A 24,087-nucleotide genomic window follows, 5' to 3' on the forward strand; every position below is an offset into this window, starting at 1 on the left:
GCGGCGGTGGCTCAGGATACTCAGGTAGCTGCTGCGGCGGCTCAGGTAACTCAGGTGGCTCAGGTGGTTCAGGTAACTCAGGTGGCAGCTACGGCTGTGGTCCGGATGGCTGCGGCAGCGACTCTGGAGACTCAACAGTAAGCTCAGTGGGGACGACTTCATTGGCGCACTGAGGTTTGTGGGTTGACCCTTTCCCACAGCAGCTCCGTCGCGGTCGAGGCTGTTGGTCCGAGGGGCCCGCCTGCTGCTGTGCAGGATGCTCGACCTGTGGCGACGCAGGCGGTTCAGGTTGCTGTGGTGGCTCTAGCAGGCGAGAGGTTCTGACAGCTCTGGTGAGGTAGGTAGTGGTATCATTAGCGGGTTTGCAGAAAACATCACCCGAAACAGCTGGGACAGTTGTGTGGAGACTTGGTCGACTGACTGGAAAATCTTAGTTGGTTTTCATGACTTTGAATGGCTGATTCGATACTTGTGCACCTGGAAGCCTGCATAGGTAAAGTGTGATACATCTTAGGGTCAAGAGACGGCGGTGCTGGAGACTGCGGCGAGAGCTCTGACGGCTCTGTCAGTTCTGGCCACTCCAGCGGCTCGGACAGGTCTGGAACTGGTGGTATCTTTGACCGGCGAGACGGCACCGGAGGTGGTGACTGGCGAGATGGTACAGGAGGCTGTGACCGGCAAGGCGGTGGCAGTGCTGGAAACGGCAGTGCTGGAGGCGGCGGCCGGGGTGGAACACGCTGCTGTGGCACCGGGCGCTGAGGTTGTGGTGGAACTGGAGACTGCCATGGCGAGGAAGACTGTGGCGAGGAAGACTATGGGACTGGATGCCTATTCCTGAGCAGATTTTTCTGAGGCAGCCCTCCTGACTTTATAGCCAGGCGGGTTCCCCAATAGGGGTTCCGGTAGGTGTCGAAGGCGAAATCCTCCTAATAGTAGGACTCTCAGTCCTCCTCCTCATCAAGGGACTCCCAGTCCGAATCGCTGGTGACAGGTTCGGTACTGAAGTTGGGCTGAGGACTAGGCGAGGTCCTGAAATCCGGGGTGTCAAAGAAGTGACCTCCAAAGTGCATGATGGGAACGTGTGTAGAGGGGTCATCTAGGAGTCATCTGAATCATACTCGCTGTCCAGAGGGTCATCTAGGAAGGACCCCACGGCGTACTGTGGGTCCTACTTCAGGGCTTGGTTGCCGAACTAGGTTAGAATGTCGACTTTGTCTGAAGTCTGTTCTGAGGGCTTCGGAGAGAGTGGAGAGACGGATTGAGACTTGGTGACAAGGCTTCCTCAAACAATCTACTACGAGTGCAAGAGGAGGGCATGAGTCGAGCTGTTGGATAGTTTGAACCTTAGTTCGTCGGTTCCATCGGGAAGACATGGTAGTTGGGTTAAACTAGACGGGATCTAAATAAAAAGAGGCTTGGGCAGGTGAAGTGTGGTCCCTCTTCTGGCCAGGTTATTCTGTCATGAACCAGGGACGTAATCAGGAGCACAAATCACCCACACAGAATTCAGAATCAGACAAGAGCGTGATTTATTCTTTCAAAGAGGTAAATTGACAGGGAGGAGGAATGGCAGATGGTGACCAGTAGATGGTGATGATGCGCTGGGTTAGTCTTATTGTCGTTGAGTGGTTTCAGCTGGGCCAAAACACGGTATGGACGCGTCGGTATTGGCTGATGGGCCTGGGAGAACTAGGTTTGGTCCGCAGAGCAACATCTGACGGTAGCTGACTTTCCTAGGTCGGAGGATCCGGTTTGCTTCACGGTCAGTTTTAAAGGAAGAGAAAAGGAATCAAAAGATCAGGCAGCTCGTAGACCAAAACCTGGCACTTGGAAATCAAAACTCCCGTGATAGGGATCTCAAAAAGTTCTTAACCCTCTGGGGTCGACGAACGCGCCGGCGCGTTTTGACGCATCTTTTTCTGATAAGGCCAAAACAAACTTAAATTACTCCGTCAATTCTGATCGTACAGATAAAAGAAGTATATCATTCAAATCTGTAAAGGGTCTAGTTTAAGTGGTATACCATCATAATAAAAACAAAACATTGTGCTTTTTTTAAATAAAGAAAGCCGCCAGGGTGCGCTCTCGGACTTTTCTGTCTCTGTCATTTCTCTTCACAGACGCGTAAATAAAATAAAATCTTTTGAGTGAAACAATTCAAGTCAAAAACAAATCATCACTTTTGATTTAATCCGTATGAACGTAAGGAGAAGTCCGTTTTTTCCTGTCTCACCTCATTACAGGTAATGCGGTCCCGCCTTGTACACTGTCCACTGTTCACATGTAAATAATCTCAGGTGAACCAGGTAAATATGTGCACACCCCCGAGAAATGACACAAAATATCAAACTTCATCATAGAATTTACTCACTTTTTCTGCGCGTTTGGATGATGGCGCGTTACGCACGTGAAGCGGCGCTCCTTACATTCCACACAGAGACAAATAGTTTAGCTTGTCCTCAGAGTAAAAACACTGATTTTAACTCAAATGAGGATCATTTGGCTCCTCATTGTGTTGTATTGTACTGCACTAATCCATCCCATCTACATTGACTGAAAGGCTCATTATGCGCGCCTTTGTCTGGTCGTTCAGTGCGTCTTTTGTGTTCTCAGGTAAATCACATGACTATTCATCCTCAGACACACCCTCTTGCATATGGCCTTTCTGGACAAAAAGTGTCTTAGAAAATTTAAATCAGTGTATTGTTTACTGTGAATGTGTGAACAAGATGACATTCACAGCACTCTGAAGTAAACACTTTAGCCTACAACATGCTGGTCTCCAAAGTCTTGTGAACCAATGTTCTGTTTGTGTTTTATGGTTTTATTTCAGTGAGTAAAAAATTGTAGTTTTTCACTAACCATGCATAAACACTTTTTTCTCAAAAACACAATCATGTATAAACTTGCTGCTCACATATTATTGTAGCCAATTTTGTGCTGATTACAGTGTTATCAGACTTTAGACATTGATATGTTTAAAAAACACTGAAACACTGGCCCCAAAAACCCCCTCAGACCCCCAATGGGTTAACCAAAAAACAAGACTGGAACAGAGCCTGGTCGGAAAAATTACAAAAGAACTCCACCACAGTATTTCTCTTCGGCAAAATCCACTTACGCAAAAATATTTATCCAGGTCAAAAAACAGTAAAACATAAAAGACTTAGCTATGAGCTCTTCCCTGATGTCCTTCGTTTAAAGTAATTCCAAGTCACGAGGCTGGCAATGAACAAGCATGGAACTGTGCATCAGTTGGCTGGCTTCAGGGTAAATAACAGACAACCTGGCGATTGGTTTGTGGCAGGGGTGCACTATTTATCTAACACAAAGAGTGAACGCAGGTGAAAGCAATCAGCAACTTAAATCAAACTAAACAACATAAAAAACACTAGATCCTCTTGGCTCACCAAAATAAAAGCATGAAAAACGGAAGCCAAGATGCAGATCCTTACAACAACCTTCCAACGACCCTCCTACTCTCTCTATAAAACTACTGTTAAGTTAGGCAGAGTTCATGAGTTCAAGAGTTCATGTACCTGAATGGACAGCATGTTTTCCTCTGTATTTTTTCTAGTAATCAAAAAAAAAAAAGATCTGCATCGGTCTTGAGACTGATGGCTAATGGAAGGCTAACCAGATGCTACATTTAGTCTGCACGCGTGCATACGTCATATGTATACGTCATCACGCAGCTGATAGCACCGCCTAGAAGGCGTAGTAAAATTGTCTTTTTCAAATCTGCACAATCCACAACTGCACACAACCAATGACAATTAGCACAGCCTAAAAAAAGGAGTAAAATGATGTCATTTTCAAATATGCACAACCCACAACTGCACACACCAACAGTAAATAGCGCCGCTTAGAAGGTGGAGTAAAATGATGTAATTTACAAATTTGCAGCACCCTCAACTTCTTGAAACCAATGACAATTAGCACAGCCTAAAAAAAGGAGGAGAAATTAATATTTATTTTATTGGTTCATGATGTCACGTGGTCATATGATTGGAAACACCCACTTTTGACCCCCCTCCTTGTGCCCACCCCTAGATGAACCATTGTACTACTACTAATAATGTCCAGCTTCTTCTTCCTTAACAAATGAAAGAAAATTTTGTTTTATGTTTACATAAAAGTAACTTCACTCCTCATAGCTAATTTGCATGCATCAACACAACCACAAGACTAATTAGAAAACCACACCTAAGTGTATGGACAACATACATCATTGATACTGTATCTAATCAGATATTGTTAAATTAATTGAATGAATGAACAAAGACACTAGTGAAACTGTGTGTGTGCTCTTCTGAAGGCGGTGGATAAGTTTGTGTACCAGCCCAATGAGGACGAGGCCATGAACTGTGAGTCGTTCACTGTCACCCTCGTCAGTGAAGACCGACTCTGCCTCTCCAGTGAGGAGCAGATCAGCATCCATGACTTCATCCTGGAAGCTACTCAGGTTACTCTGTGTATGCATGCATGTGTCTGGCAGTTCAGATGTCTTTACTCACTCTACAAACCTGTCTTGCATTTATAGACAAGTGCTAACTATGATCAATGTTTTAAGCCTCAAAAGGAAGCTGTACATGACTGAGGTTTTGTATCCCTCATGTATAAATTTCACTTGAGAGAACATCAAAATGTTGGTTACATATTGTAACTGAGATTCTGTGAATTGGGCACAGCCCTCTGGGCTTTGGGCCCCACTGGTCCCTCAAACTAGTTGAAGAAATGACTGGTTCTGTTTATTGGACGATCCCGAATGAACCATCACTTATATGTGGGTAACGTGGATTTGATGAGGTCACTCGGTTTGGATGTTGGGGGTCCCAGCCCAGGTGGGCATAGACAATTTTCTCTTCAGTGAGTAAGTGAGAAGTGTTGGATAACACCCATAGCAGCAGCCCAATCTTGAGTTACAATACGTAACCAACATTCTGCGTGATTGGTATGCAGCCCTCTGCGCTATCATTAATGGGTCAAAGCGATAACCAGAAATGCTCTTTGCCTCACTGGGCCCAATAGATTCCTTTATTGAGTACAACTAAATTAGGTAGCAATCCTTGGTGTTACTGACACATAACATAAAAATAAATAAATAAATAAAAAATTGGAACACTTATTTTTGAAAAAAGTACACACATAATCAGAGAGCCAGGCACTTAACAGCAACGGCTGCATGGCTGCGCCTCCACAATCAGTGGCGAGCCGAGTGCGTGGCCATGGTTACCCAGATTAGTCATGTCCTGGCAGCACCCCAGACAATATGTGAAAGATTGAGTAATGTGCAATGTCCTGCAAATAAAAAATCCAACAAAGGAACAAGGGGAGGCCGCTGCTCAGATGAACTCTACTGATGTTCTGTGGAGGAGAGCCGCCAGAGTAGACACTCCTCTCATGGAGTGCACACGAATGTCTCCCTTTGAGCATCAATTTGATCTTGTGTGATAGTGTCACAGAGAGACAACTACTCTATTACTCCCCTGCTGATATAGGGAAACCCAGTGAATTGACTCTACAGTGAACAAAATGCTGCTCAAGCTGGTGAATATCTACCATGCAACCCATGTAGCATGCCAGTGTGCACTGGGCAAGAAGATGAGAGTCCACTCCCTATTCAGAAGCAAGAAGAAGGGGGAGAAGTCCCTTTAGAATGACCACTCTAGATCTAAATTAGCAGGTGAATGCATTTGAGCATGTAAGCAGGGATAGATAGTATAGCTGCACTGCAATGTTGTTTAAATTGTAGGTGAGATAGAGAAACTAATAAAGCCAAGAGACAGGTAGCACTGAAAATTCGATCTAAGGAGAAAATATGAAAACATCCTCTGCTAGGGAATGGCGAATGCAGTGTGAGACCTGCACCATCATGACCATGTGAAAACTTCTGATCTGCATTGATTTTTAAGCCACGTCAAAGCTTTACCACTGCCTGGCATATGGGAGCACTTGACCTCAAACAGCGAAGCTAGGCGTAAGACTCAGGACAGTGAGAAAATTCTCAAAACTGTCAACCCATTCATCTGGGTGATGGGTGAGAAAGTGGAAGCTTTTAGCTTCACATGGCAATGGTGGGAGACTGAGACCACACTGCTGTGCGGCACCTGCTGTGGATTGTACCAGCAGAACTGGACATCTATAAGAGGGTTGTATCAGAACAGGGGGGAACCAGGAGACCACACCAGTTAGCCACTGTCTGTGAGCCACTATGAGAACTGCCCATAGCCACCAACAAAGTGAAAGTAGAGGTCGGCATGTTGTCTCCCTCACCTAGCATGCAAGCTAGTGTTCCTCTGCTCTGGCTCCCTTAGCGGGGAGGGAGTGTGGTGACGAGGCCTCCAAAGAGGAGCTATCAAAAGAGGCGGAATTGTCCGATTCCGGATCCAAAGTGAGCTGGAGTACCAGGGTGGTGCTGGAGGCACTGGAAGGAGCAGAAAAATGAGATGGCTTCTCAGTCCACTAGTACCCTTCAGGGCCAAAGGAGAAACATTCCACACATTGTCTTAAACTAATGTTAGCTCTTCCAGGGACAGTGGTTCAAAGCAGCACTGGCCACTATGGCAATAGGGCTGCTGCCAAACCTGGTACCAATACCATCACGTAAAACAATCTTCCAGGAATATAAAACTTCAGGATAATTGCTGTCAGTGCAATAGCTGAAGAAATGAATGGGAAGATCCTGTATATGTGGATAATGTGCATATGAGGTTCGGATGGAGGGGGTTCCCACCCCAGGTGGGCGTGGACAATTTTCTCTTTAGTGCGTAGCATGAGGAAAGAGAAAAGAGTCATAGCAATATCCCAGGGGGCTCAAATTTGACTTCAGATTAACACTTTCTAAGTAACACCAGCCTATTTCTTATTGTTGTTCTCCAGGCTTAATTGTAATATAGAAATGAACTGAACTATTTAAAGTTTTGACTTTTTTTTTCAAATTGCATAGGGTTTTTATATTCCTTATTTGTTTTGCTCATTTAATCAGGCACCTATGTCAAATTAAAAGTAAAAACTTTTATGGTATCTCATCATTTAGGTTCTACAAATATGAGGAGTACCCTTGCCAATACTAATCATATCTGTGTCACAAACATATAATCTTCATCTAATTGGTTTGGTCATAATTCTAAATCAAATATCCTTTATCTAAGCTTTCTGTTGCTGTGTGCCTGTCTCACTTTCTATCAACCAGTTGCCATTATCTTTGAATTAATTTCAATTCAATTTCAATTTCAATTTTATTTGTATAGCGCCAAATCACAATACAAATCATCTCAAGGCACTTTACAAAAACTAAAAACCCAACAAATCCCTTATGAGCAAGCAGTTGGCGACCAGCAGAATGACGCATTCTAACACAACACACTGTGTGTGTTTGTCAGGTAGGGAGCAGTGTCAGCTGGCATGCTGTGTGCATTCACCACCCTGTCTCAGCAGCTAGAGAGCGAAAGCACAGGCGATATTTATCAAGTGGCCACAATGATCAACTTCATGAGGCCAGGTGAGTCCAAGGATATCACCTTAGTTGGAGTTTTCAATCTCTAACTAAGGTGATATCTACTGATTCCAGTGTACTCTATTCATTAAAAATCCCTGAAAAGAGGATATTGTCAAGGATTTGGCAAGCAAAAAACAAAAGATTACATGACAAGCTCTCATAACGCATGTTGAAATAATGTCTGTTATAGTATTTCATAAACTCATTGGTAGGGTAGTTACAGTCACTTCTCTGATGTTCACATTAAGGTGTGTTAGGATTCTGCTGACAGAAAAAAAATTACTTTGGCTTGATGCAGTGAAGCATGGTTGGTAGGAGAGTGTTAAAGCACATGGCAATTGTTTGTCCGCATAAAAAAATGAAGAAAAAGCATAGTTGTCATGTATTGACTGTTCTGCCTTCTGTCTTTGTCCCTGTCCACAGGACCAGTATCATATCACTTTGCTGAGCCTTGTCAGCTCCAGTCAGAAGAGCTTGGGGCTTCTGGCCATAACATAACCATGGTGTCCACATTTGACTGGTCTGATCAGTCAGAGATCATAGAGTCATTGGTGTGAAAGTGGTGTTGGAGTGGAGTTTCCTGAACTCACAAAGGAAGCACTTAACTTTGTAAAATGGAACTATTGCGGACAAGACTTTTTGAGGCCTTTTTTTGCCAGACTCTTGGTTAAAATAAATAACCTGATAACCTACTTTTTTACACTGATAAAAAGTTTTTGATATTTTTTTTTTTTGCCATTTTATGTCTTAATGTTCTACTGAAGGTTTTGCAACTGCATTTTTAAGTTTTACGACAGTCTCAGTAGGCAACAAGAAACACTTTTCTGTCTTTTTCTTGTTTGCACTATATAATGTCAGTGTTACTGCCTATACTAAAGCTGAATCGCTTTTTTCTTCACTCATGCTCAAGTTTTTTGTTTTGTTTTTTTGACAGCTTTGGCCCTCATTAAGCCAACCATTTTTGTGGACAGTGTTTTGCTTGCACCTACCAATTACTTTAAAGCAGTGGATGGAGGAAGGCAAATATGACCTCCTACAACCTTCTGATCTAAAGTACTCACATTACCACTCAGATATCATAACACCCAGGATCCTGGAACCTGTTGCCACAGACAAGTGGCACTAATAAAATTTCTCTTGATTATTTTTGACACTCCCTGTCATTAGGAAGCAACGTATATTAGAATATCCAAGATAGTGTAACAACTGCTACTGTGAACTTTTATTATTGTTTCTTTGTATAATGCATATTATGCTTTTTAATATATGCAAATATCGTATGTATACATATAAAATATATCCTTATCATAATAACTTTGTGATTTTTGTACATGTCCTTTGTGGCCTCCTGCCTCAGGCTGGTTGATTTCCAAGGTGTCTCATAGTTTACCACTACAGTCCTCACAGCTGATTCTCAGCTATCTGGAAGCAGACTCCCTCAGTCCTCTATGTTCTTGTATGCCGCTAGGCCATCTAGTGTCTCACACACACACTCACAAATATAGAATATAGAAGCCACCAGAAACGTTCTTACCTTTGAAAGTACAACAGATGATGCAGCCTTGTGCTGTTTGCTATCTTTTTGAAAATCGTGTTTTTAGAGGGTTCTTTTTCATTCTGACAGATAAACATGGACTAAGAACAGAGAGGCCTGTATGTGGAGTCTTCATTTTCATTCAAGGGTTGATTAAGTATCTGAGTGACTACAGCTGATACAACAACAAGCTCTATGCAAACAAAGTTATGTTTAAGAAAACTGAAACAGGGTATGTAATACATCTCTGACGACAAGAATCAGATAATAAATATTTCAAAAAGATTTCCCTCAGTTTTTCTGAGGACTCATAAAAAGCTGCTACATTTTCTGTCAGTCTGGCACCTCTTTAGGGTTAGGTAAAAAGGTGTAATTTTTTTTAAAGGAACACACTTTTTGATTCCACTTCTGCCACCACACTGCCTGTATAAACTCTTATGTATAATGTTTAATATGTGTCTAAATTTCACAAAAGACCATAGTGAAATGTATCTTAATATGACAAGACCTGTAACAAATTAGTGTCATTATTATTCCCAATTGTTGTCATAATGTCCCAGAATCAACTTATGCTAATGTGTCTACACCAAGTTAATATTCATCTTTTTGTAATAAACAAGAACTGTGAAATGCCTCATCACCCAAGCTAAATGTGATAAAACTAAAGGTGTTTTTTGTTTCAACATGCTTTGGTTTCATGTCTTACTCAAATATGATGATACTCTGACAATGGATTTGACACATTAAACCTACCATAGACACATGGAAACATACACATATTGTAAGTTGTCTTTCATTTCACAGGTGTGTTCAGCAGCCAGATTCAATTGCCATACAAGATAGACCTGAAAATTTGCAAACTGAAAAGCTAGTGCTTTGATTAACAGTTTGTCTCCACTGTGTATTACTGAAGTGACTGGATGTACAAAACCTGCATGTTCAACAGCATTTTGGCAGAGGCCCCATTCAAGTTCTATACTCGCTGTCAGAAGTGTTATCACTTGCTCCCAAAACCTTGTGTATATAATATAACTATTTCTTACTCACTTTACTCTGGAAATGTAGGTTTTAGTGGTATATTACTTTAGTCTCAGTAATTCTGGACACACAAACACATTATTCCACATTTATTTACACATTTGTTTGACATGAAGGTTTTCTAAATTAATTGCTCATTTAGATGATATTCTGTACCTGTGATAGGTGAACATTTGTGGTTTTGCATTTTGAATTAAAATGTGAAAGCTCTTTTTTCCCCACACAGCACAACCAGATCAAATGGTAAGGGGAACAAATGGATTTTTTGATTCTTACCAAAGACCTGAATCCTTCCCATGTAGAAAAAGATGTTGGGCAATCTTTTTTTCTCTCTTTTATCAATTTCTCCCTCCTAATTTCTAACACATCTAACATTTGAAATTATATTTATATCAGTGACCTTCTGGAAGTTCGATTCAGTCTCACTTCACTTTCATTTTGCATCAATGTTAGACATCATCATTTGGGATGAAGAGATTGATCAAAAGCTAAACTGACAAACAGAAGAGAAAACAAAAAATTAAAGATCATAAAGATTTCTATTTATCTTTGGCTTGGAGTATTTATTTTTTTAGATGGGCTTCACATTTTAAATGCTTTAGGTAAACACAACATTTGCTGTGTCTGGGCATTTCTCTACTTTTTATTAAACTTTGTCTAAGCTTTATCACACCTGAAAGCAAAAATGTATCTTCAAAAAAATAGATGATCTACTCTGGCTGCTGAGCTTGTTTTTAAAATGCTGTCCAGCCAGTAAGTTGTTAGACAACTAGTTGGCTTGCTACCATTCACTAACAGGAGGCTTGAAATGTTCAATTTGAAGCAATGCTACCCACTGTCCACCCACATCTGTATTGCAATTGATTACAGACCATGCTGCATCTCTTTATTTGCAGATAGACAAGGCTGATGTGAAATTGGGTTGTGTGATGCAGTTAATATGGTATCAGTCTCTTTTGTACCTCTCTGGAGCTAGAATCATGTGTAGAACTCAAGACACTTTTCAGTGGATAGAGTGAAATTAAATGATTTCTGGAATTTTCCTGTTATAATTGCTGGGCAAATACTTTTGTCCTGTCCTAATTTTCTTTTGGAGCATACACACAGCTGTATTGTGAACACAAATTTACATTTATTTTGTTGCTTGTGTAACCCAGCCCTTTTCTTATATGGTATCAACTGTGTCAGAGGAAATGTTCCAACCATCAGATTTTGAAATGGCATCATTCAGAATTTTGTTCCCAAACAAAACTTCATTGTTGTTTTTGCCTTCCTGCAAACGAAGTATGTCCACCTTCAATACCACAACTGAGGACAATGGCTGTCCACTGCTCCGAGTGTATGTTCATGGTGTGTGTGCACTTTGCGATGGGTTAAATGCAGTGCACAAATTCCGAGTATGGCTACACAAGTCATACTTTCACTAAATAGTCAGAAGGTTTCAAATGTGACATCTTTTCAATCTGTTCTCTCATTACAACTTGCTCATGGTATCACTGTTTGTAGTGGATGCTGTAGAAGCTCGCCATACTGGTGTCCACAGTGTGGCCCTCATCACATCCCACTTTCCAGCTTCACATTGTTCACTAACGTTCAGGCAGTGATTGTGATATTATGATGCTATCCTCTCGTCTGATTTCTTGTTAGACATCTTCTATAGGCTATTATTCAGTTGCCAGACATGTAGATAGAATAGTTTTCCTGTATGTCACTTGATAATTACCTCTCATTTGACCAGTTTTGCAAAGGTGGCTGTTCCTTCCTCTTTTGTATCTTGAAAGACAAAAAAGTGGATTTCTTTTTTTTTTTCTGGTTGGTGAAACTGAAAGTGAATGTTAAAAACTATATCAAAGCATTCTATTATAATGTTATTTAATATGTAAATTGTATTGCTATACATAAAATAAAATATTGGTTTTGATGTAATTTTCTGAAATGGTTTGTGTGATATATATTTTTACTGTATGATGCTTTGTGTGTTTCAGCAGGTTGGAAAGATCTTGATTTGTTGACACTTGTCAAGTGTACAAAACCATACTGTAGTATTCTCCTTTTTTATTGGCTGGTAGCTTTATCAAATCATTTTTCAGTAACATTTCTTTAGGGTAAGTTTGACATTATAAGGTGAGGCCTACGCTACTGCTGTAACAGCAATACTAAAAGTACTTTACAAAACGTAGAAAAGACGACAAGCTTTTGAAAGCAGAAAGGTGAGAAAATGTAATATGCGTACCAAAACAGGCGCTCCCTGATGAAAGACACTGAAAACCACAGAATTTGTATACTTTTACACTGAATTTTTGTAGTTTTTTTGTACAAATTAAACAAATGTGATAAGTAATGAGCTAGTGACTGAAGTGCTAGTAGATGAATTTGACACAGTTAGATGGCTTCCAGTCAAGACAAATGAGCTGAGCTAACTAGCAGCTGGTGGCTTCATACTCTAGAGACATGTTATTAATATTACTCTTATGTAACTCTTGTCAACAAAGTGAATAATTCAGGATAAGAACAATATTCACAGAAAGATCCATTAATGACCCATTAGAAGAAACCTCAGAAGGAGCAACATAGGAGGGATCCCAATTTTAGGATGGGCAGACATGCAGTAGGTGTTCGTGTATATTATATATTTGTATATGGTAAACCTATATGAAGAGCAGCAGCCAGGAAAACAGTTATCATCCACATCTCCCACAGATCTGAGCCACACTTGTCCCCTCCAGACAAAGAGCTTGACTGAGTACATGTTCTGCAGACGCAAATACCTAAGCACATCATTCACATAAACAACAATGGGGTACAAACAATAGTTCTGGACGGGTGAAAGACAAGCATCCAGATCCATCCATAAAAACCAAAAATCAACAGCCAGAGCATAGAGGTCCTAGCACAGCTGACGATCCAGCGAGCTTCAGTGAAGGAAAGGACAGGTAGGAAGAGTGAGGTACATAGGTTCCCCTCATGAAAGGGAGAGGACAAACAACGGGTTAGAGAGATACAGTCGTTTTCACAAGGTTTATAGTTACGTTAGCAGAACAATGTGAATTTTATTGTACAGGGAAAGTCATTCACCAGGATTCCATCATCAGATCTTATACTCTATATGGCGCAATGAACTTTCCTTACATTATTATTTGAAACAAATATAAGTCCCACATTTTCTACATTGCCTTACACAGTTAAGATTTGACTAATGCTTTTTTAAATCAGCTTTTGTCATTGTGGCCTATTTCTCTGCAATGGTTTTAATAGCACTAGCTGTTTATCTGGGCAAAGCACCTCCTCATAACTGTACTATATGACTATGAGCAATTTTCTCAAAATTCAATCAAAATTTGCACTATACACTGACATGGAAACCAAACTCTCGAAATATGACTCCTCTTTTCATTTAATTTATTTGAAAATTTCCTTGACTAAAAGACAGAAATACTAACAAAAAAATAATAATTATACATGACCACACCAGGGGAGCAAAACATCAACTACTGGTAGATAAAGCAGTCACTTGAGACTGTAAGACCAGACAGAGACCTGTCCACTGCCTGTCCAGACAACCTGGCAGCTTGTTGCTGCCCAGGGTCTGCTATTTAACCTGCGAAAAACTCTCAGGTGAAATGCATTAACTTAATGAGTCAATGTACTGTGAATATGGTTCTTCTAATCCTGCTTGTCTCTTCTGGAACGTCACAGTTTGGAGCTATACAACATCAATAGGACTCTAAGAACCTTCATAAGGAACACAATGGGACTGTGGAAATTATTAATAAAAACTGTGGGGAAAAAACATGCTGCTCTTTCCTTCAGGTAAGTGTGTCCTTTGTTCATCGGTTTAATTGTGAGTATATGAGGTCATCTGCATTGAATGCGTTGTATTTCAAAATAGCGTGACTCCATCAGGTGGCACAGCCAATTCGTTGCAGGATAAGGATTCTCCGCCCCAGTCAGCTGCTGCTGGAGGTATGTATTCTTCTTTTATAATGTTTTTACAGCATTTTATTTTGGGGGTGACTGCTACTGATGGGGATCTATTGAAAAAATGGATCGCTCAACGGGATCCAGCGCTGAGGGCCGCACTGAACCGGATAACCAGAACACAGTATACCTGCGTGATAAAGGTAAGAGTTATTCTAATATGTATTTGTGCTTAAAGTAGGGCCATTGCTTAATGCTAACAGGAACTCCTGATTTTTACAAATTGTTGGTGTGGTTTGCAGAAAATCCTGCAGGGCCGCGAAGAGGCCGAGACACAGAGTGCGAACAATTTTAGCCGAAATAAACAGGCAGGGTGAGTATGCATCTGGCGGTAGGTTCATTTTAAAAAAGATGGCGTCTTGTTTTATCGGTGGGGTGTAGCTGATTATCTTTTGTACAATCTGGTAATGCAGACTATGCTGAGAGCTCAGTGAGCGGGCGGCCAGGAGGAAAAGCCCCAGCGGGTCGGTGCGAACCACCGGCTCAACACCCCCCAGCGTCTCCGTGCGTCCGGCGACCCCCGACGGTCTGCTGTGGGAGGAAGAGCGCCCCAGACCAGTGAATCTCCGTTAGGAACGTGTGATAACTTCGGGCATACGATTCTGTGATTACGATAGCGAGGGTACGAAATTGATGAAAATGCATCTCATCACATTTAAATAATAAACTGGTTGTTTATAACCACATTTAAATACTTTTTTTTAAAATCGGTTTGTCTGTGTTTACATCTAGATGATTTTCATCCGGGTAAGAGATTGAGAGCCGCCCCTGCGTACAGGACTCTAAGAGCTGCCAGGAGGAGGAAGGAGGAGCAGAAGAATACCACTGCTTGTGTTGAAGCAACACCGCTGGTCGATGAGGCGCTCGAACTGTGGGCTGCAGAAACCGCTGCCGCAACAAACTTCCTGGAGCAGCATCAGCTGCAGTCACCGCGTGATCAGGAGAATAGCGCTGTATCGGCACAGTGTGCTCTGGAGGAATCCACTAGAGCTGATTCAACTCAATGCGATCAGGAGGATTCCACTGTTTCATCTCAAGGTGATGTGGCTGTATGTTTTCCTACCATAAACTTTGGCAATTTGTTATCCAGTCAGGGGTCCACACTGCCGGCTGAGGTAGTGTCTGAGAGGTCGCTTTTGCATACGCCCTGTGTCACTCCTCCGCCTGTCGACCTGGTCCAGAAGGGCGGTAATCATTGGTCTATGCTTAAATTACTAGCTAGTGGTGCAGACACGAGCGACTCTGAGTCTGAGTCTGATGAAGAAGAAGAAGCCTTTGACAGTGATGACTGTTATTCTGATATTGCAGCTGTGGCACCTGCTGGTGCATCGGATGTTTCTCCACAGCCTAGTAGTGATAACGCATTCTTTGTAAATCAGAACGCTGCTGAACTATTGTCAAACCTCTGTGATGCTGTGAGAGAGCTGAGCAGTGGGGTGAAACAGTTTCTCACATCACACACACGTCTAGAAGCGTATGTTTCGCACACAGTTGCAGAGTTTACCGACTACATAACAGAATCACAAAATCTGATTTCCACCGCTTTAGACAAAAATGGCAGGGTATGATAACCAAAATACCGGCTCTGTTGGTAATGCTACATTCAGGAATACAATGTCACACGCTGAAAAAACTTGCCACCGCGTCTGGCTCTTATTTCCACTATCTTATATGGCTTGTTTGCATCTATAATCACAGGCTGGAGCTCTTGGTGATGTGGGAATTTAAATAAAGCATGTTTGGCTAATGATTTTTATTAATTCTTTATTAACTTACTTTACATAGAAATAGAGGTTAACATAATGATAAGGGGGAAGTAGAATAATATGGAGTAATTGTATATGCAACAGGATTTTGTTGTGTTGTGTGACTGTATGTTTACATACAGGACAACGCCCAAGGATTGGGGGTCGCTGGCAGAGATAAGACAGAAGTTGGGGCATTCCTCAACATCGACCAATCAACAAAGGAGAAACTTGGGACCCTACATTCCAATCTTAATGTATAGAATACTGGGTCAGGGACAGTTAGGGGTCAGACTTCGTGAACTGACAAAGAATGCTGTTGGTGATAGGGACAGTCTGACCCAGAGCTCTGTAATGTTTCATTCAGTGAATGTTTAATAAATATAATCATTTGGACCAAGAATGTCTTCTCCAGTCTCATCGATTAAACAAACATGCGGAACAGAGGATTTGGATGCCTGTTCCTACAATTTGGTGATCCCCAACATGATCGATGAAGAAGAAGGACAGTCGATGAAATAAATGGACGGCTTTCCTTTGACACCCACTCGCTGGCCAGCAATAAAAAGGTAAGCAGACCCCTACTAATATATTAAAAGTCTGCAATTGAATATTCCAAAACTGTCAGGTGCTAGAGGTAAACCACACGTTTATCCAAATGTAATAAATCACTGAATAACGCATCTTTTTAAAACGAAAAAGGGAAGAATTAAAGTATAGGGAAACAGGAAATGATAAAATAGCGAAGTTATAGTGAAGTAAATGAATATAAGTGAGAAGTAAAAGTGAAAAGCCTTCGGTTTGGCGACGGGGAAAAAGAAAAGTTGGGGTTTAAAGGCCTTGGTGGGGATGTGGTCCACCTAAATTTTAAAAGAAACCAGAGGTTGGAGTCCCTCTCGGCAGACGTGTCGAGAAAAGAACCGGGTTGGAGTCCCAAGGGCGTGGTTTACCTGTAAAGACCCAAATTGAATACGCAAAAAGCATAGTGAAACTCCATAAGAGTGTGTGGAAGAGAGCAAAAGAACAAAGGTATTTTTGTGCTATATTGTTTGTTTTGTGTATTGTGAATAAACGCTGATAGTGTCCTGAGCACGAAAAGCCGCCTGGGCTTGACTTGGGGAAACCTAACGGTGGTAACGTACCAAGTCGGTCACGTGGTTGAGAGAAGTAGTGTTCAGTGGGACCGGTTGCTCGGGTGAACTCCATACAAATCGGTTGGCTGTCAGCGTAGTGTTTTATGGACGGGGGATTTGAAAAAGAATGTGCGGAGGAGGGAGGATGCCCTCCCTCCACCATGAGTTGTAGCTCGAAATCAATTGATGAGTGACATTCCTATAGAAGACGGGGATAAATTAAAGGACAAATATAATAAGAAATATGAAGAATTAAATGGAAAATATGGGTGGTCTGATTCGGATAAGGGTGATTTGGCTAATATAATTACTCAAGACGACCAGGATGCGTTTGAAGATGTTAATGCATGTAAAGTTAGAGGAGTGACAGGGGTGATGGCAAAGAGGAAGTGGAAGAAGGAATTAGAAGACAAAGAGGCTCATAGGCCTCTGCATAACATGGCTCTGGCTGTACTGGTGGTGAGGAGAGGGAAATCCTCACAAACACTTCAAATCTCAGGAAAAGGCTCGAAGTCGAGTCTGTATCCATCATTGACACCATCATCTAGTGCGCCTCCGGCACCCTACCACCAAATGCCAGTACTGAATGTGAAGGGTGGAGTGTTAGATGTGGCAGAGCAGAATGGACAACAGGAATTGCTGAGATTGAGGGAAGAAATACAGGAAATGTGGGAAGCAGAGAAAAGGAAGATGGAGGAGCTGAGGGAGGAGTTAATTGTTAATTGAATTAATGTGATCTAAGAGTTCTGAGGTGAGTAGCTGAACATCCGGGTAAGCGAATCACTTTTGTCTTGCAGGCGTGTCGTGTTGTGTGTGTTGTGTGGTTCGTCTGCAGACTGGCGGCAGACTAGCTGTGGTTTGGCACACCTGGGAACCGGCTAGACTTTGAACGGTTCACTGGCTGCTGCATTCCGGTGCTGGTCGGGTACCTTTCTGTTTTGACCGGTGTTTGTTGCTATTTCCTGACTTAGCGCTCGTTGGCCTACCGGTTAGCTTAGCTAGCTAGTTAGCTTGCTAACATGGCCTCTCCCTCTCTCTCTCTTTCTTGCTCGGTGTGCCACATGTTTAGTTATTCCTCTGCCTCCTTTAGCGATAATGATACCTGTATTAAGTGTAAGGTTCTGTTAGCCTTGGAGGCGAGGATCACTGATTTGGAAGCGCGGCTCCGCACCTTCGAACAAAAGCCAGCTAGCCTAGCCCCGTTAGCTGGTGTGGAGCCACCGAGCTCAGGGTCTGTTAGCGGTCCAAGGGCAGCTCCGGAGCAGCCCGGAGAATTAGCCTGGGTGACGGTCCGAAGGAAACATACTCCTAAGCAGAAGCCCACGGCTCATCACCTGCCTGTTCACGTTTCTAATAGATTTTCCCCGCTCAGCGACACACCCGCTGAGAAACCGACTCTGATAATTGGCGATTCCATAGTCAGGAACGTGAAAATAGAGACACCAGCGACCATAGTCAAATGTATTCCTGGGGCCAGAGCGGGCGACATCGAGTCAAATCTGAAGCTGCTGGCTAAGGCTAATCGGAAATATGGGAAAATTGTTATTCACGTCGGCAGCAATGACACCCGATTACGCCAATCGGAGGTCACTAAAATTAATGTTGAGTCGGTGTGTAACTTTGCTAAATTAATGTCGGACTCCGTAGTTTTCTCTGGACCCCTCCCCAATCTGACCAGCGATGACATGTTTAGCCGCATGTCGTCGTTCCGTCGCTGGCTGTCTAGGTGGTGTCCAGCAAACGATGTGGGCTTCATAGACAATTGGGCCACTTTCTGGGGAAAACCCGGTCTGATAGCGAGAGATGGCATCCATCCCACTTTGAATGGTGCAGCTCTCATCTCTAGGAATTTGGCCGAGTTTCTTAGCCGACCTAAAGCCTGACAATCCAGGGTGGGGACCGGGATGCAGAGACTCAGTCTAAAACGCTTCTCTGCAGTTTCCTTAGAGCCGCCGCCCCCTTCAAACCACATAGAGACTGTGTCTGCCCCTCGAACATATAAATCAAACAAATCAGAAGTTAACAGAAGAGGAGTTATTCATAAAAACTTAATAAAAATTAAGACCACTCCTCTTATTGAACAGAAAAACAGAACTGTCAAATGTGGATTATTAAATATTAGGTCCCTTTCTTCTAAATCTCTGTTAGTAAATGATTTGATAACTGATCACCAAATTGACCTACTTTATCTTACTGAAACCTGGTTACAGCAGGATGAATATGTCAGTCTGAATGAATCAACCCCCCTCAGTCATAAAAATTATCATGTTCCTCGAAGCACAGGTCGAGGTGGAGGAGTAGCTGCAATCTTCCAGTCAAACTTATTATTAAACTTTCATCCTCAGAACAGTTATAACTCATTTGAGAGCCTCACTCTTAGTCTCTCACATACAAACTGGAAAACACAAAAACCAGTTCTACTTGTCATTTTGTACCGTCCACCTGTTCCTTACTCAGAGTTTTTAACTGAATTCCCTGACTTCCTGTCTGATTTAGTGCTTAGATCAGATAAAGTCATTATAGTGGGAGATTTTAACATTCATGTAGATGTTGAAAATAACAGCCTCAGCATTGCATTTAATTCTATATTAGATTCAATTGGTTTCATTCAAAACGTTAATAAACCCACCCACTGTTTCAATCACACCCTTGATCTTGTTCTGACCTATGGCATCGAAATTGAACATCTAATAATTTTCCCCCCAAATCCTGTTTTGTCAGATCATTCTTTAATAACTTTCGAATTTAAAATGATGGATCATGCAGCGTCTGGAAGAAAATTCCACTACAGCAGATGTTTATCCGACAACGCTGTTAATAAATTTAAGAAAATGATTCCATCTCTATTTGCATCTATGCCAAGTATAAACATAGTGGAGGGCAGCTGCCTTAATCCTACTCCCTACCAAATTGATCATGTTGTTGACAGCGCTGTAACCTCACTGCGTGAAATGCTTGATTCTGTAGCCCCTCTGAAAAAGAAGTTAGTGATTCAGAGAAGACTAGCCCCATGGTATAATTTACATGTTCGTACCTTAAAGCAGGCATCACGAAGGCTGGAAAGGAAGTGGCGTTCCACAAACTTAGAGGAAATTTTTCTAGCCTGGAAAAACAGTCTACTAACATATAAAAAAGCTCTCCGTAAAGCCAGAACTGCATACTATTCATCACTAATAGAGGAAAATAAGAACAATCCCAGGTTTCTTTTCAGCACTGTAGCCAGGCTGACAAAAAGTCACAGCTCCGTTGAGCCCAGTGTTCCCTTAGCTCTCAGCAGTGATGAATTTATGAGTTTCTTTACAAATAAAATCACAACTATTAGAGATAAAATTCAGCAGATGCTTCCTATACCTGCAATAAATGAATCTTTTACTACAGTAGCTCTTGAATCATCTGTAGGACCTCAGTTATGTTTAGACTGCTTCTCTCCTATAGATCTCTCTGAATTTACATCAGTAGTTGCTTCATCGAAATCATCAACGTGTCTCTTGGACCCCATCCCGACTAGACTGCTTAAAGGCACCCTGCCATTAATGAACTCATCTTTATTGGACTTGGTAAATTTATCTCTAGTATCAGGCTATGTACCACAGGCCTTTAAGACTGCAGTAATCAAACCTTTACTCAAAAAGCCTAGTCTTGATCCAGGTGTCTTGGCTAATTATAGACCAATATCCAACCTGCCATTTATTTCTAAAATCCTAGAAAAAGCTGTTGCTAAGCAGCTATCAGACCACTTACACAGGAATGAACTATTTGAAGATTTCCAATCAGGATTTAGAGCACATCATAGTACAGAAACAGCACTGTTGAAAGTTACCAACGATCTTCTCTTAGCCTCAGATAATGGACTTGTTTCGATACTTGTCCTCCTAGACCTTAGTGCAGCATTCGACACCATTGACCACAACATCTTATTACAGAGACTGGAGCATGTGATTGGTATCAGAGGAACAGCGTTAAAGTGGTTCCAATCCTATTTATCGGACAGATTCCAGTTTGTTCATGTCCATGATGAACCTTCCACACGAACAAAAGTTAGTTATGGAGTTCCACAAGGTTCTGTGCTAGGACCGATTCTGTTCACCCTGTACATGCTTCCTTTAGGATATATCATTAGGAAGCACTCTATTAATTACCACTGCTATGCGGATGACACTCAGTTATATCTATCTATTAAACCTGTTAACACAAACCAGTTAACCAGACTTCAAGCCTGTCTAACTGACATAAAGGCTTGGATGACCAGTAACTTTTTACTTTTAAACTCGGAGAAAACAGAAGTCATTATATTTGGGCCTAAAAATCTCAGAAATAACTTTTCTAAAATTATAGCTACTCTAGATGGCATAGCCCTGGCCTCCAGCACTACTGTAAAAAACCTTGGAGTTATTTTTGACCAGGACATGTCCTTTAACTCACACATAAAACAAATTTCTAGAACTGCATTCTTTCACCTGCGCAACATTTCCAAAATTAGGAACATCCTGTCTCAAAATGATGCAGAAAAACTAGTCCATGCGTTTGTTTCCTCAAGGCTAGATTACTGTAACTCATTACTATCTGGATGTCCTAATATCTTAATAAAAAGCCTCCAATTAATCCAGAATGCCGCAGCCAGAGTCCTGACAGGAACTAGCAAGAGAGATCATATTTCTCCTATATTGGCTTCTCTTCATTGGCTCCCTGTAAAATATAGAATAGAATTTAAAATCCTTCTTCTCACATACAAATCCCTTCATAATCAAGCTCCTTCATACCTTAAAGACCTCATAGTACCATATTATCCCAATAGACCACTTCGCTCTCAGAGTGCAGGCCTACTTGTGGTTCCCAGAGTTCTCAAAAGCAGAATGGGAGGCAGAGCCTTTAGCTATCAAGCTCCTCTCCTGTGGAACCAGCTCCCAGTCTGGGTTCAAGAGGCAGACCCTCTGTACTTTTAAGGCTAGACTTAAAACCTTCCTTTTTGACAAACCACATAGTTAGGGCTGGCTTCATAGTTAGGGCTGGCTTCAGGTAACCCTGAACCATCCCTTAGTTAGTTATGCTGCTATAGGCCTAGACTGCCCGAGGACCATCGGTGCACTGAGCTCCCCTACCCTACCCCCCCCCCCCCCCCCCCCTCTCTCCCACCTCATGTATATTCCACCATTGAATGTTACTAACCTTGTGCTCTCTCTCTCCCCTAGTGCTCTCTCCCTCCCTCTCTCTCTCTCTCTCTCTGTACCTTCTGCAGGTGTCCCTGGTCCTGGAGCTGTTTATCGCTGATGTGCAGTTACTGGCCCCACCAACTTGCAGTGTCTATTTGTTGTTTATTTTTGCTGTTCTTTTCTCTCTGCTCTATCCACTCACCCCAACCGGTCGAGGCAGATGGCCGCCCAAACTGAGCCCGGTTCTGCTGGAGGTTTTTTTCTTCCGTTAAAGGGAGTTTTTTCCTCTCCACTGTCGCCAAGTGCTTGCTCATAAGGGAATTGTTGGGTTTTTAGTTTTAGTTTTTGTAAAGTGCCTTGAGATGATTTGTATTGTGATTTGGCGCTATACAAATAAAATTGAATCTCTAGAAATTTGGCCGAGTTTATTAGCCGACCTAAAGCCTGACAATCCACGGTTGGGACCGGGATGCAGAGACTCAGTCTAAAACGCCTCTCTGCAGTTTCCTTAGAGCCGCCGCCCCCCTCAAACCACATAGAGACTGTGTCTGCCCCTCGAACATATAAATCAGAAGTTAACAGAAGAGGAGTTATTCATAACAACTTAATAAAAATTAAGACCACTCCTCTTATTGAACAGAAAAACAGAACTGTCAAATGTGGATTATTAAATATCAGGTCTCTTTCATCTAAATCTCTGTTAGTAAATGATTTGATAACTGATCACCAAATTGACCTACTTTATCTTACTGAAACCTGGTTACAGCAGGATGAATATGTCAGTCTGAATGAATCAACCCCCCTCAGTCATAAAATTATCATGTTCCTCGAAGCACAGGTCGAGGTGGAGGAGTAGCTGCAATCTTCCACTCAAACTTATTATTAAACTTTCATCCTCAGAACAGTTATAACTCATTTGAGAGCCTCACTCTTAGTCTCTCACATCCAAACTGGAAAACACAAAAACCAGTTCTAGTTGTCATTGTGTATCGTCCACCTGTCCCTTACTCAGAGTTTTTAACTGAATTCCCTGACTTCCTGTCTGATTTAGTGCTTAGATCAGATAAAGTCATTATAGTGGGAGATTTTAACATTCATGTAGATGTTGAAAATAACAGCTTCAGCATTGCATTTAATTCTATATTAGATTCAATTGGTTTCATTCAAAATGTTAATAAACCCACCCACTGTTTCAATCACACCCTTGATCTTGTTCTGACCTATGGTGTCGAAATTGAACATCTAATAGTTTTTCCCCCAAATCCTGTTTTGTCAGATCATTCCTTAATAACTTCTGAATTTAAAATGATGGATCATGCAGCGTTTGGAAGAAAATTCCACTACAGCAGATGTTTATCCGACAACGCTGTTAATAAATTTAAGAAAATGATTCCATCTTTATTTACATCTATGCCAAGTATAAACATAGTGGAGGGCAGCCGTTTCAATCCCACTCCCTACCAAATTGATCATGTTGTTGACAGCGCTGTAACCTCACTGCGTGAAACGCTTGATTCTGTGGCCCCTCTGAAAAAGAAGTTAGTGAATCAGAGAAGACTAGCCCCATGGTATAATTTACATATTCGTACCTTAAAGCAGGCATTGCGAAGGCTGGAAAGGAAGTGGCGTTCCACAAACTTAGAGGAAATTTTTCTAGTCTGGAAAAACAGTCTACTAACATATAAAAAAGCTCTCCGTAAAGCCAGAACTGCATACTATTCATCACTAATAGAGGAAAATAAGAACAATCCCAGGTTTCTTTTCAGCACTGTAGCCAGGCTGACAAAAAGTCACAGCTCTGTTGAGCCCAGTGTTCCCTTAGCTCTCAGCAGTGATGAATTTATGAGTTTCTTTACAAATAAAATCACAACTATTAGAGATAAAATTCAGCAGATGATTCCTATACCTGCAATAAATGAATCTTCTACTACAGTAGCTCTTGAATCATCTGTAGGACCTCAGTTATGTTTGGACTGCTTCTCTCCCATAGATCTCTCTGAATTTACAT

The sequence above is a fragment of the Mastacembelus armatus genome, unplaced genomic scaffold (assembly GCF_900324485.2).
Source record: "Mastacembelus armatus unplaced genomic scaffold, fMasArm1.2, whole genome shotgun sequence".
NCBI classification, from domain to species: domain Eukaryota; kingdom Metazoa; phylum Chordata; class Actinopteri; order Synbranchiformes; family Mastacembelidae; genus Mastacembelus; species Mastacembelus armatus.